The sequence below is a fragment of the Bos taurus genome, chromosome 12, assembly GCF_002263795.3.
Source record: "Bos taurus isolate L1 Dominette 01449 registration number 42190680 breed Hereford chromosome 12, ARS-UCD2.0, whole genome shotgun sequence".
In the NCBI taxonomy this organism is placed as follows: Eukaryota; Metazoa; Chordata; class Mammalia; order Artiodactyla; family Bovidae; genus Bos; species Bos taurus.
In genome coordinates, this window is record NC_037339.1 from 82,764,498 (window position 1) to 82,780,177 (window position 15,680).

The 15,680-nt window shown below is 44.6% G+C and overlaps 1 long non-coding RNA gene across 1 annotated transcript; it reads right to left on the reverse strand.

Annotated features, from left to right (window-relative positions):
- Positions 1-3,134: 3,134 nt before the first annotated feature.
- Positions 3,135-8,545, reverse strand: LOC112449144 (uncharacterized). The gene is made up of 2 exons (XR_003037639.2): positions 7,973-8,545; positions 3,135-3,361 (listed from the first exon to the last, which is right to left on the reverse strand). It is a non-coding gene; the product is annotated as an uncharacterized lncRNA (long non-coding RNA).
- Positions 8,546-15,680: the final 7,135 nt, after the last annotated feature.

Sequence of the window (15,680 nt, forward strand, 5' to 3'; positions counted from 1 at the left end):
CTTTGGCCACCTGATACGAAGAGCCAACTCAGTGGAAAAGACCATGATGCTTGGAAAGATTGAGGGCAGGAGGAGAAGGGGGCAAGAGAGGATGAGATGGTTGGATGGCATCACTGACTCAATGGACATGAGTTTGAGCAAGCTCTAGGAGAAAGTAAAGGACAGGCGGGCCTGGTGTGCTGCAGCCCATTGGGTGACTTAGCAGGTGAACAGCAACAGAGCTCCTGAAATCTCTTTAAGTTGTCCTGATTCCAAATACTTTAGAACTGCCTTGCAATTCTCTGAAAGGTTAATTTTGTAATATTTTGGTTATGGAAGCCCTCTTTTAAATGACTGCAGTTAAGAACATCTCAAAGTGTCAAGATAATAACACTCTGTACTTACTGAGAGTTTTTCCTCTCCAGGGATCATGGCCCTTTCCAGTGGGTTTCTCAAGGACCCAGAGAACCACCTAGCCCAACTCCAACTTCAGCACATGTGTCTAAAGGGAATCCTTTACCCATCATCTGACCACATTTTGCATCTTCACTCTTTTAATGTGAAAGTGAAGCATTCCTGTTAAAACTATCCTGGCTTTTTTTTTTTTTTTTTTAATGGGACTATTCAAATCCGGTACTTTTGGATATTGGGAATGTTACTTTGTAACTTCCAATCATGCCCTCTGTTTTTGAAGGGTCAAAACATTTCCCCCTGCATCTTCGACAATCATCGTGCTCTCCTAAGCGTTATGAAAGTTTCTTCAGATGCACTTACTTCAGATGAATCTCCTAGAATATATATTGTACAACAATGTGGTTTCAGACAGTGGAAAAGGCACTGAGAGAACAAAGCACCGCGCTTCATTAAACAGTCTGAAGGGCCGATCTAAAGGGCAAAGCTTTGAACGGCTAAGTTATCACAATGAAAACGTCAGCCCAGAAGAACCCACTTCATCCACGGGACCCCTTGGTGCCTGGAGCATACACGGTAAACAGGAACAAAAGCTCCTGCCCATTCAAAAAGGAAGCCAGGCTATTGGTGAAAGCAGAGTTTAGCATGTGTTCAAAGCACAACGAAATCGAGGAAATAATTTACTCCAGGGTTATTTCAAGCTTAGAAAGAAGAAAAAAAATCACTTCCTAAAACTGGAAGACTGGTTTTAAGAATAAAGACATCAGGTAATTAATCAACAGGAATATCATGCTCCTGAAGGGAATCTGCCAACATTGATTATAGATATAAATACAGATAAAGGTAACCATGTGGGTCTTTAAAAAAAAAAGCTGCGTGGGTTTTATTCTTGCCTGAGAGCACCTTTGAATAATCAGCATGCATTTTATTCTTGGCTATATCCTTGTTATTAATAAAATAAATTGCAAGGTGATCAAAGACAAAAATATTCATTAACAATAAATCCTGCTCAGAAAATACATTTTGATAAGTACTGTGAGATTTTAGAATTCTACAGCTCCAAGCATGCAGTAAAAGAGGTAAGAGGAAAGCTTTTTCACTCACCCTCGCAGGTAGGCATTTGACTAGTGCTTTGCCAAGTTAACATAAATCGTAAAACCTTTTCATAGTCCCTTAGCATGATAGAAGAAAAATGAGTTACAAATATTTATGGAGAGTCTAGTGTCCCAGGCAGATTGATTATAAAATGTGGAAACCTACATAATAAACAGAAAAATATTGGGAATGTTTTGAACAGGAAGGCTGGCTACCCAACTCAGCACTGTCCAGTTTCAAACTTAGAAAAAAAAACAAACAAAATCTTCAGCAAACAAAATCCATGCTGGAAAAGTGATTTGATTATATAAATAATGATCCTTGATAGTTATCATCAATTTAATTAATAATTACAACTTGTAAAATACTTTTTATTTATATCATGATTAGAGGAAGACTGTGAGTTTCATTATTAACAGATCCTTCTAATTATTGCATGTTTGGGGAGTATGATAGTCTGCCTGTTGCTAGGTACTAAGCTTTCTCCCAGTAGTACTTGCTGTCTGGATGTAGAATGCTGCCTTTGAAGAAAAAATAAAGCTATTTCTGAGTCTGGCTTCTACATTTACACTTTTGAAAAAATAAAATATCTTTATTTTTTTCTGGTGGGAAAAACTGTGACAGAAATAAGTGCTTACACAGATTTAAATACAAGAAAATAAGCAAGTGTTATCTGTCTGTTTGATGTTTGTAAAAAAAGTTGACACGGCAAAAGCATTCAACTTAGTGCTATAAACTTCAGGGCACCCACCTAAACACATCCAATTCTCTTTTATTCTTAAAGCTCCCCTGATCCCTTTATATTATCCCCACTTGAGATGTTCTATAGCGCTGAAAGCAAATTGAACTGAAATGGAATTCTTAGTAGGCATAATTTTCTCCACCTTTATAAAGAAGAATCCTAGGCCAGACTCCAATGAGCTGATCTTATTGCTTCTGCAACAGTTAGATAAGCTTGGAACTGATTCACCCACTGAGAAGAGACACAGCTTGAGAAAAGTCAAGCCTTGGCCTGTATCAAATGCACTGACCTTCTGTTTACATATATTTCTGCTTTCTTTACATCCAAATCCAATTTACAGAAAATGGCATGTTTAATCTTATCTATGGTGCTAGCCATTAGGAAGATCCGACTGTACGCTTGTTTAAAATCCTGAAAAGTGAAAGTTGCTCAGTCGTGTCTGACTCTTTGCGACCCCATGGACTATACAGTCCATGATATTCTCCAGGCCAGAATACTGGAGTGGGGAGCCTTTCCCTTCTCCAGGGGATCTTCCCAACCCAGGGATCGAACCAGGGTGTCCTGCATTGCAGGCAGATTCTTTACCAATAAGATTCTGTCAACGACCCAACTGTGTGTCATGGGTTTTTGGCTACAGCCCTGGACCTTGACATGATATCTCTTCACGCAGATCTGCATGATGGCATGGGAGCAGCTTCTGGAGCACATGGTTCAGATGTGTGGGGACCGCCTGCCCTGCACCCTGGCTCTCTGCTGTACACACATCTAGCCCCCCATGAGCATGGATGTTTGGCTGGGCATGGCTTCCTCCAGGTCTTATCTGTTACTCCCTGGCCCACCTCCCTGATGTTGGTCATTCTGCATGGAATGCGTCAGGAAAAAGTAGAAATGACACTGAGATCCTGAGCACAGACGTAAATGAGGCCATGATGAAGCAGTTTATCAGCATGGCTTCTGGTGCAGAGGTGGAGACAAATAAATGCCTGCTGAGAGGAAGTGGTTGGCGACCTTGCCATTTCAGAGTGTGATTCGGTTTGTAACTTCATACTCTTCGTTGGGCAGGACTCTGTTGATCCATTTTTCTCTTCTTCTGTGAGTTGTTGTGAAATCAATCAAGGTATTAGTTGACTCTACCTAATAACATAAAAAAAAATCAATCAATCAATCCTGGCTCAAAGAGAATGATCTATGACGTATCTTGACACAGATTCCTAGGAAAACTAAATTTGAAGTGAAGAAGGGTAGCGAACATCCCTTAAATTACTTTATAGGCTTTTGCTTCTTTTTTTTTTTTTTTCCATTTGGCTCAGCGGCTGATTATCATTCATTCCACCTTGTTTTCGTTGAGGCCAAAGGCATGTGGAATCCTACTTATTTCATCGTTTCATTGTAATACATTTAATTTTTATATTTCATTAACAAAATGGCAATAAAAGTGACACCAAATTTATGCAGCCAGGCTAACACTGGGTCTGAGATGTTTGATAGTTTTGTGTCAGCTGAATGAAATATGATGTTTGACAAAATCCTCCTTGTGATAAATGATGCTTAGATTTGTTGCCGTGCATTTCATCACCACTAAAACATGATTTATATTGTCTTCTTCAGCATTGAAATAAAACCCCAAGCAAATTCCCCTCACTATAGATCTAGATCTTTCACCTTATTAATGATCTTTTATGGCTTAGAAGAGTGATTGCTAATAACCACTGTATGTGGATTATAGTACAGTAATAAATAATTATCTCCTAAGGTTATGTACATGGTGATTGCCTCCCCACTAGAAATTAGAGGAGGATAAATGTGAGTGTGCACAGAGACAGGATTTCCAGTACTGCTGTCCAGATGACTGGGTGAGTCCATCGTCCAAAACATGCTATTCAAATACCAGAAGGCTCAAAGTCTTTTACTGACGATCTTTGAGTGTCACACGATCCATCTCTCTTTCCCTTCTTCATGGGACCATCTCCACGCTATTTCCCATATCCCTTTGCTCAACCACATCCCGTGCTATTTCCAGCATGTTTTTGCCTGTATCCCACCTGCTCCTGTGCCTAGTAGAGCTTCCTTGAGCTTAATAAGCTTCTGGTCAACTCAGGTGAAGCATTTGTTCTTCTTGGAAGCCTTCCCCAGGTCCTGTAAGCAAAACTGAGCACTCGGTCTTGTGATCTCCTGTGATAAACTTATTTTATATAAATATATATGCTATTTATATGTATATTTATGACATATAAATATCCTGAGATATCGTCATTTATATATGAAAGGGGTGTGTGTGCAGTTGTGTCTGACTTACTGCGACCCCAGGGACTGTAGCCTGTCAGGCTCTGCTGTCCATGGGATTTCCCAGGCGAGAATACTGGAGTGGGCTGCCATTTCCTCCTCTAGGGGATCTTCCTGACCCAGGGATCAAACCAGTCTCTTACATCTGCTCCATAGGCAGGCAGATTCTTTACTGCTGAGTCAACTGGGAAGCCCATTTATATATAACAAGTAAACAAATATTACTGAGTGTGGTAAGATTATATATAAATTTATATAATATATATGCATAATATATATTATATATTTATATACTTATACATAAGTATATACACTATATACATTTATATTATATATAAATATATTATCTTACTACACTCAGTAATGTATGCTTGCATGCCTCATTCCTCAAAGGCAGACATCTGTCAAGTTAATCTTTGTATCTGGTAGTCAAGCACCGGGCACTTAAGAGGTAGTTTGGTGAATGAATGAATGAATGTAATGCAATGACTGGAAAACTGTTTGAAGGGGAGAAGCTGCTACTGCTACTGCTAAGTCACTTCAGTTGTGTCTGACTCTGTGTGACCCCATAGACAGCAGCCCACCAGGCTTCCCTGTCCCTGGGATTCTCCAGGCAAGAACACTGGAGTGGGTTGCCATTTCCTTCTCCAATGCATGAAAGTGAAAAGTGAAAGTGAAGTCGCTCAGTCGTGTCTGACTCTCAGCGACCCCATGGACTGCAGCCTTCCAGGCTCCTCCGTCCATGGGATTTTCCAGGCAAAAGTACTGGAGTGGGGTGCCATTGCCTTCTAGGAGTATCCATATTCATTTCTGAGATTGTTCCTGGGCTTTAATACCCTTAAATGTGCCAGTTGTTTGACCACTCCTGGTCACCTAATACAGCTAAATCTGTGAGTCCTGGACAGTGCTCTTTCTTGCTTGTTTTCTGTCTTCTGCACAAGAAGGGAGTTCCTTGAGGGGGAACCTGTGAATTAGGTTTCCTGTATTTCCAGCCTACACTGGCCATGGCACATGGCAGGTGCCCAATAAAAACATGTTGAATGAATCAACCCCCAGTCCTGCTGCACCACTGATTCCACACGTACTTCAAAAACTCCCTTTATCCAAGTACAGGCTTACCAGGGGGGGGCCAGCAGTAAAGAACTGGTGTGCCAATGCAGGAGATGCAGGTGTGATCCTCAGGTCAGGAAGATTCCCTGGAGAAGGCAATGGCAACCCACTCCAGGATTCTTGCCTGGAAAATTCCATGGATGGAGAAGCCTGGTGGAGCTACAGTCCATGGGATGGCTACAGTCCATGGGATGGCTAGCAACTGAACAACAACATCCATCTAAGTATTGCAAAGTTTTCAGTAATGATGGCAGAATAGGCACTTTGTTCATCAGACCTTCCAGATCAGACTTTCAGGTATCCTGTGGCCATCCTGGTGGTCTTTTCTTCGCAGGACACAAGGCCCAGGATATACCCAAAAGGTAAAAATGTTGATTAATCCCATATTTACATAAAATAAAAATGAACTAATATTTAACGACTGCTAACAACTGCACTCGTCTCACATGCTAGTAAAGTAATGCTCAAAATTCTCCAAGCCAGGCTTCAGCAATATGTGAACTGTGAACTTCCTGATGTTCAAGCTGGTTTTAGAAAAGGCAGAGGAACCAGAGATCAAATTGCCAACATCTGCTGGATCATGGAAAAAGAAAGAGAGTTCCAGAAAAATATCTATTTCTGCTTTATTGACTATACCAAAGCCTTTGACTGTGTGGATCACAAGAAACTGTGGAAAATTCTGAAAGAGATGGAAATACCAGAACACCTGATCTGCCTCTTGAGAAATTTGTATGCAGGTCAGGAAGCAACAGTTAGAACTGGACATGGAACAACAGACTGGTTACAAATAGGAAAAGGAGTACGTCAAGGCTGTATATTGTCACCCTGCTTATTTAACTTATATGCAGAGTACATCATGAGAAATGCTGGACTGGAAGAAACACAAGCTGGAATCAAGATTGCCAGGAGAAATATCAATAACCTCAGATATGCAGATGACACCACCCTTATGGCAGAAAGTGAAGAGGAACTCAAAAGCTTCTTGATGAAAGTGAAAGTGGAGAGTGAAAAAGTTGGCTTAAAGCTCAACATTCAGAAAACCAAGATCATGGCATCCGGTCCCACCACTTCATGGCAAATAGATGGGGAAACAGTGGAAACAGTGTCAGACTTTATTTTTCTGGGCTCCAAAATCACTACAGATGGTGACTGCGGCCATGAAATTAAAAGATGCTTACTCCTTGGAAGGAAAGTTATGACCAACCTAGATAGCATATTCACAAGCAGAGACATTACTTTGCCAACAAAGGTTCGTCTGGTCAAGGCTATGGTTTTTCCTGTGGTCATGTATGGATGTGACAGTTGGACTGTGAAGAAGGCTGAGCGCCAAAGAATTGGTGCTTTTGAACTGTGGTGTTGGAGAAGACTCTTGAGAGTCCCTTGGACTGCAAGGAGATCCAACCAGTCCATTCTGAAGGAGATCAGCCCTGGGATTTCTTTGGAAGGAATGATACTAAAGCTGAAACTCCAGTACTTTGGCCACCTCATGCAAAGAGGTGACTCATTGGAAAAGACCCTGATGCTGGGAGGGATTGGGGGCAAGAGGAGAAGGGGACGACAGAGGATGAGATGGCTGGATGGCATCACTGACTCGATGGATGTGAGTCTCAGTGAACTCCGGGAGCTGGTGATGGACACGGAGGCCTGGTGTGCTGCGATTCATGGGGTCGTAAAGAGTCGGGCACGACTGAGCAACTGATCTGATCTGAACATCCTGACTGGAATGTCATGACTCAATGGACAGGAATTTGAGCAAACTCTGGGCGATAGGGGCAGGCAGAAGGAGCCTGGCGTGCTGCAGTTCATGGGGCACAAAGAGTAGGACACAGCAACTAAACACCACCATTCTCAACAAGTAAAATGCCCTAATTCTTGCCAGCCACCCCTGGAGGAAATGCTCTTTATGGATTCTCTCTAAAATATGACATTCTTTGCCACTGATGGTACAAAACCCATAAAATTAGAAAAACCTGAGAAGCTCTTGGAAAATGGTATTATTCTGATGGTCAAACTAAAAATGTTAATTTGTGAACCTTTTGCCACCTATCAGGAAATAGCTCTAACAATTTCACTTTAAATCTCCAGGATATTGGATCCACTCAACTACATATTTGAGTACCATGTGGACGTGAATAAATTCTAAAATTTAGCTTCACCAACTTCAGACAGATTTTAATCTTTCTTCTACATCTGAGGAAGTAATACCCTGGATGTTTACTGAGTGACGTGAATACACTAACGACAACAAAACCATTGTTCTCGGTTTGACTTCTTTTGAAGCATTCCTGATCATTTCAGAGCGGAAAAATGTGAAAGTTTCATAAGCAGAGCTGATGTTTTGAAAATACACACCAAAACTCACTGTTGTGGAGGCAACACTGGAAGGCGACATCTCAGTCGGTCTTGGCTGAGTCCCGCCCGGAAGCAGAGGCTGCTCAGCCCGGAAGTCCGGTCCTGATGGGAGGGGCCCGGAGTTAGTCTCCGCCCCTGACCCCCGGTGTGGAGCTCGAGCTGAGCCCCGTGCCCTCCTTGTTCATCCGCTATAAACTTGCCGCTCCACCTCGCCGCGTTTTTTAGTCTGGGGCCGAGTGTCTGTCGCAGTTTCCTGGCTTGCATTCTCCTCTGCAGATGGACTCCTGCCCTGGCCTCCGGCTGACTTGGGTTGAGCTGGCCAAGACCTTCTTGGGGACTGGACTGTGGCCTATCTCCCCAGCCCCTCACTGCTCACTGCGTCTGGAGCAAAAATCCTGAAGAAGAGGGATTGTGTTCACGATCGCCTTCCCCACGCCAAGCCCTTCATCTGTTGCAGCTGCTGCTACTGCTGCTGCTGCTAAGTCGCTTCAGCCGTGTCCGACTCTGTGCGACCCCAGAGACGGCAGCCGATCAGGCTCCCTCGTCCCTGGGATTCTCAAGGCAAGAACACTGCAGTGGGTTGCCATTTACTTCTCCAATGCATGAAAGTGAAAAGTGAAAATGAAGTCGCTCAGTCGTGTCTGACTCTTAGTGACCCCATGGACTGTAGTCCTCCAGACTCCCCTGGCCATGGGATTTTCCAGGCAAGAGTACTAGAGTGGGTTGCCATTGCCTTCTCCTATCTGTTGCAGAGGAGATGACAAATGCCTGGTCAATGGATGAAACCACGCAATAAGTGTCTCCCTCTCCCAAATGAAGACCCTACCTCTAATGAATACTCCTTCTGTTTACACTCACCTTTCTCTGAGGTGTCATCCTCACCAGCTCTCTCCACTTCCACGTTGCAAAAGTCCCAAGTCTACTAGACACCTTGTGCTCAAGATTCCCCCTCTGGGGCCCGTCTGCTGAATCAGCCTTCTCAAATGGCGGAAACCCAGACTGACATCTCTTTTGCGTCATAACTTAGGAAAGTGTTCTTTGGACTGCTAGTCACTCATGTTGGATCTCAGCCATGACCACTGACCTCCTTAGTTTATTCATAAATTTCAACCACCCAGCCTCCCACTCTTGGATCTGCCTTGAATGAGGATGGGGAAGCAAACCAGAGTTTCCACCGTGGTTTTCAGGCTTTATAGGGCTTTCTAGAGAAGCGGATATTGCTCCTATGCAAAGAGAAGCATCAGACATGAGAATGGATAGGAAAAAGCTGAGTCCTTGTGTGATAATTAACCTTTGTAGAATCAATCTCCTCATTGGAAATATAGGTATTATAAACTTCATCTTAAAAGTTTGAAATTGATATTTAATCAAGTATTTTTAAAAGCACTGTAAAGTGCTATTCAAATTAAGTTAATTTGAATAAGTTAAGTCTACCAAGGCCTTCATATGAAAGAGTCTACTAAATTTATTAATTTTAATACATCATCAAATGTATATAGGTCATATCCAACTCTGTGACCCCCTTGGGCTGCAGCCTGACAGGCTCCTCTGTCCATGGGATGTCCCAGGCAAGAATGCTGGAGTCAGTTGCCATGTCCTTCTCCAGGGGATTCTCCCAACCCAGGGATCGAACCTGTGTCTCCTGCATTGGCAGGTGGGTTCTTTCCCACTAGCATTCACCTGGGAAGCCCGGAAGGAAATGATCCTAGTACAATTGAAATATTTTTAACCTTTAATTTTCTGAGTCTCGAAAATGTTATTTAGTTCAGTTTAGTTCAGTTGCTCAGTCATGTCTGACTCTTTGAGACCCCACGGACTGCAGCACACCAGGCCTCCCCGTCCATCACCAACTCCCAGAGCTTACTCAAACTCATGTCCATTGAGTTGGTGATACCATCCAACCATCTCATCCTCTGTCATCCCCTTCTCCTCCCACCTTCAGTCTTTCCCAGCATCGGGGTCTCTTCCAATGAGTCAGTTCTTTGCATCAGGTGGCTAAAGTTTTGGAGTGTCAGCTTCAATATCAGTCCTTCCAATGAACACTCAGGATTGATCTCCTTTAGGATGGACTGGTAAATGCTTAACAATTAGGAAAAAGAGTTCACCATTGTCTTATGTTCGCACTGACTTAATTATGGGGTAGAATCCTCTTTCTATGTCTGTCCACTCCATTTCCTTCCGGTCGGTCTCTGAGCACAGAATTCCCAGCTTACTGAGAGGGCCCCGGCAGACTCTATGCTCACAGGAGGCTATGGGCAGTTGGGGCCCAGCAGGTCATCCGGCCTTTCACTTCTGGATGCAGGGTGGGGTCACAGACAGAAGAGGGGGTGCATAAGACACAGGTATGACAATGGGGCACTAGGTCTGGGGTCTTGGAATCATAAAAAGATGCTAATCCCAACAAAGAAAAAGAAAGCAGAACTGAAGATGGAGCCAGAAGTCCAGTTAGTGTGCTGGGGTGGGTAGAGCTCCGTGATTTTGTGAGCACGTGGGTTTCTGAACCTCGTGCAACAGCAAGATGCATGGGCTGCTGGTGTGGGAGACGGGTGCATGGGTTGCCTCAGTCAGTTTGGGGTGACTTCGTGGTGAGGCTGAACCTTTCTGTTGAAGCTGGGATGTCTGTTGATGAAGGGTCTGGGGAGGACAGGGGCCAATGCCTCTTTTGATCCTGATGGCTCACCACCAGGCTTAGCTCATCACACCAACCTCTCAACACATGTATCACTGCAGCCGAAGAGACTTATAAGTTACCTTGTGTTTATTTAAAGCAGCGGAGAAGAGGAACGACATGGAGGGCATGGGAGGCAGACAGGGAAGTGGGGAGATGGGGCAACCAAGACAGATGAGGGAGGAAACGTCAGTGCTCTCAGTGGCTCACATGAGGCGGGGATGGCGAGTGGCAGAGATGCAGCTCGTGGCTTTTCCGTGTTAAGGGGCAGACCCTACGCATTGTGAAAATGAAATGAAGGAAGAGAGCAGAGGGCTGGGGGGAAGACCCTGAAAGATCTGCAAGGCCAGGGACTGCCAGACAGTCGTCTCCCATCCACAGCAGATGCCTGGGAAGACGGTGACTGATGGGGGAAAGAGAAAAGAGTATCTTCTCGAGAGGAAGAGGCAGATTCAAGAGGAAGAGGTGGTATGGGGATTGACCACCATTTGAGGAAACCTGTGGTAGAGATGCTGAGTGTTTCGCCACGTCAAGTTCACCTCAAGTGAGAGACTGAGTGAAGGTTCTCTCTGCAGGGTGTGGGGACCTCTTGAGTCTTTCGGCATCTAGTTCAGCAGGCAGAGGCGTCACCAGAAGGCTGCATGTCCTGACCACAGCTGCCCCTCGAGTCCAAGGTGGATCCAAGAGCAAGCTGCATCTTGTTCTGGCTCCTGGTCACCTGTCACTTTGCACCCTTCCCAGTGAGAGAAGCAGATGGAAATAGGGTCCAGTGAGAAAGTATTAATAGCACACCTCAGAAAGACACAGGCCGCCCCTGCTCATCTAAATAATGGATTAACATTTAAGGGGAGGGAGACAGAGTGCTGCTTGGCTTAGAATCCTAGGTGAAGGTAATTTTAAGGTCTGTTGATATTGAAATTCCTCTGACTTTCGGGGAGCAAAATGGTTCCCAAGGACAGTCGCACTAGCCCTCCCACTCTGAAACCCTACTCCAAATAAAACCCGCATGAGTGTTAAGTTCACCAATATTCTTTTATAACAAAGTGGACTGATTCTCAGAGCTGCTGATGGAACGCTTTAATTTGCAAGCGGGCTTCCCAAGGCTGAGTAAAGCCTCCAGATGCAGGGAGAGTGGCCACGTCGCTGTGCTTGGCCTGTTTAATGCAGGCAATATTGTAAACAGCACTCTGGGGGGAGGTTTCCGAAGTGCGTTTAATTGCATTTTCCACTTCTGGTAACAGCAAGGGATTAAGCCGGGATGGCGTGTAATGGAGCCTGCTCCATCCTGCCACCTTAGAGGGGCAGGCACACAGAAATCCAGGACCGTGAGCTTGCAGGAAGAAACCCCATCGACTTTATTTGAGTAAGTCCATGAACAACCAAGAGCAAATACATTAGTTTACATTTTACATTTTCTGGTGATCAGTTTGCAGTGTCAACCATCCACTGGTAACTCTTGTGAATGAAAAATAACTTCCCTCTCTAGTTTTCAGAAATAAATTCTAAGGTGTGTTTTCTACACAGTATCATTTAAATTATTTATGCCGTATTGATGCATCCAGTATAAAATAAGGATATTAGGAGGATGAGCTGGTTAGGTAGCATCACTGACTCAGTGGACATGAAGAGACAGTGGAGGATGGAAGCCTGGCATGGTGCAGACCATGGGGGTCACAAACAGTCAGACAAGACTTAGCAACTGAATGACAAAAAGGGCCTGGAGAAGCAGATGAGTTTGAGTTTATTTTTTATTTGGTTGTTTGGGCTGTTATAACACCCTGAGGTGTAAGAAGGAACTCCTGCTGAGTTAATGAAGGGGGGTTAGATATTAATTTTCAGCATTCCTGCTGAGGTCAGATTTTCTCAGTGCTATACTTCCCGTGTCATCTCTATAGGTCCTGCCTACAGAGCCCTTTCCAGTGCATGTCAAATGGTGTTATTTTGTATTCCTATATTTAGTCTTATAACATCTGGGCTACATCAGTAGATTAGAATTTGGGTAGATTTTCTCAAAAGGGAATTTATTCACCCTTAACCTTGGCTGTGTCAGAATCACTTGGATGATGGTTAGAAGTAAAAAAAAAAAAAAAAATGCATGCATCCTTACTCATCAAGTTGTGTCTGACTCTTTGTGACCCCATGGACTGTAGCCTGCCAAGCTCCTCTGTCTGTAAGATTTCCCAGGCAAGAATACTAGAGTGGGTTACCACTGCTTCTCCAAGGGATCTTCCTGGCCCAGGGCTCGAACCCTCATCTCTTGTATCCTCTGTATTGGCAGGCAGATTTTTTACCACTGAGCCACCTGGGAAGCCTGGCCTCAAACCTTGAGAATTACAAATTGAATTTTCCCCAGGTGATTATTCTACACATGCAACTTGAGAGCTGCCGTTCTAAAAACACACTGCTGCTGCTGCTGCTAAGTCGCTTCAGTCATGTCCGACTCTGGGTGACCCCATAGACAGCAGCCCACAAGGCTCCCCCATCCCTGAGATTCCCCAGGTGAGAACACTGGAGTGGGTCGCCATTTCCTTCTCCAATGCATGAAAGTGAAAAGTGAAAGTGAAGTCGCTCAGTCGTGTCTGACCCTCAGCGACCCCATGGACTGCAGCCTTCCAGGCTCCTCCATCAATGGGATTTTCCAGGCAAGAGTACTGGAGTGGGGTGCCATTGCCTTCTCTGAAAAACACACTAGAGATCCTGTTTGGTCTATGCATACAGATTTTTATTGGTCCAGTAAGAAATTGTTCCAAGACTTGGCAAGGAGTCCCCAGATGGCATAAACTACCATTTTGTACTTAAATTGGAAGAACACCAGGACTTTCCTGCTTTTATCCCATAATTTTGCCACAAGTATCAGTCCACGCCAATGGCAGACACCCCAGAGTCATCTTGGAAACACAGTCTCTCTGTCTAAAACCCAACCACCCTCCAGCATGTTCAAGATGGGCTGGCTGCTGTAAACATCACCCTCTCCAGGGGCTCAGGGCAGCACTCAATCTGTCCTTCCTGCTCTTGTTCAGAAAGCCAGGCTTTCTGCATATGGTGGTTCTGCTGTGTCCTACCCGTGGGAGTCCAGGTGGGATGCCATGACTTTCATTGGGCAGATGACGGAGGACAGAACATCACACCAGCGCACATTCCCTCAGCTAGAAATCATTCCAAGGAGTTCACTTCACTCAAGAAGCCTGGGAAACACAGGCTGGCTGGTCGCCCACCTGGAAAAAGTCCTGGGCCTGCATCCTTCCACCAGGGGAGAGTCCTTTCTGATTCGTCCCTGGTCAGCCCCACCACACCACTCCTCAGGCTCACCAGTCCTCTGCCACGCTAAATGGATCATCATGGATTCCTTAGAAATTCAGTTTGACCATTAGACCAGTAGGTGTGCATGCTCAGTAGTGTCTGACTCTTTGTGAACCCCACAGACTGTAGCTGCCAGGCTCCTCTGTCCATGGACTCCTCCAGGCAAGAATACTGGAGTGGGTTGTCATTTCCTCCTCCAGGGGATCTTCACAACCCAGGGGTCAAACCCATGTCACCTGCATCTCCTGCACTGGCAGGCGGATTCTTTACTACTTGAGCCACCTGGGAAGCCCATTAGACCAGTATCTGGTCTAAGCGTCCGGGATGGTGGATTGCGTATGATAGGCAGACAGTGTAAATGAGGTCTTCAGTGCCTAACACTGACTAAATCATAGTGTTTGAAATGAATCATATTGTAATTCTTTTTTGTTGTTGTCGCTGTGTCCACCTCTAGATTTTCTACATGGCAGAACATTTCTTTGCTTTTTGCATTTCTAGTGCCCAAGCAAAGTGCTTAGTAAAAGCACAGAGATGAGGTCTCTGGGCTAAAAGTCCAATATCTGTCACTTACTGGCTGTTTAACGTACCTCTGTCTCAATCTTCAAACATTTATAATGAAGATGAAAATCCTCCTTTCTTTATGGGGCTGTCTGAGAAGTAACTGGGCTTCTCAGCTGGCACTAGTGGTAAAGAATCCGCCTGGCAACGCAGGAGATGCAAGAGACGAGGGTTCGATCCCCTGGTCAGGAAGATCCCCTGTTGGAGGAAATGGTGATGCCCTCCAGTATTCTTACCTGAAAAAAATCAATGGACAGAGGAGTCTGGCGGGCTACAGTCTGCTGCTGCTGCTGCTAAGTCGCTTCAGGCGTGTCTGACTCTGTGTGACCCCAGAGACGGCCGCCCACCAGGCTCCCCCGTCCCTGGGATTCTCCAGGCAAGAACACTGGAATGGGTTGCCATTTCCTTCTCCAAAGCATGAAAGTGAAAGTGAAGTCACTCAGTGGTGTCCAACTCCTAGCGACCCCATGGACTGCAGCCTACCAGGCTCCTCTGCCCATGGGATTTTCCAGGCAAGAGTATGGGAGAGAGTTGCCATTGCCTTCTCTGGGGCTACCGTCTATGGGGTTGCAAAGAGTCGGACAAGATTGAGCACTCACACATGCTTGAGAAGTAACAAGTACGAATGCTTAGCAGAGTGTCTGGCAAATAATAGACGATGACTGCTACTCACCATGAGTCTTCGTGCTGGGACATGTGGGTGGAAGTTTGATGAGGGGATATGTGAGACAGAAAAGCTGGGAGACTCTAGCAGGATTCAACACAGCCATTCAGCTCAGAAAAAGCCTCCAGGAAATAACTTTGTAGAAATAACTTTGTGAATTTAAGTAGTTCATGAAACATCTACCTAGAAGGTTTAGAACTGCGTAAAGGAATACAAACAACTGGCATTTAAAATGTTATTGACAAGACAATAAATGCTCCCAGGAAGACCATATATGCTCCCAATTTAACTGCTTTAAATAAAAAGGTTTCACACCCATTCTTTAATAGTGCAAAATGTAAGTCCCATTTGGGAATTAGCATACCTGAGCTCTAATATGCTAAGGTGGGGTTGCAAATAGTGGCAACAAACACGTCCGATGAATTCTCTAGGAAACCGAAGTTTTGATTCAAAATTCAGAGCTAAAGTCTGAATGCTGCTTCACACTGCATTTAAAAGATCAGAAAAAGTATGTAGCG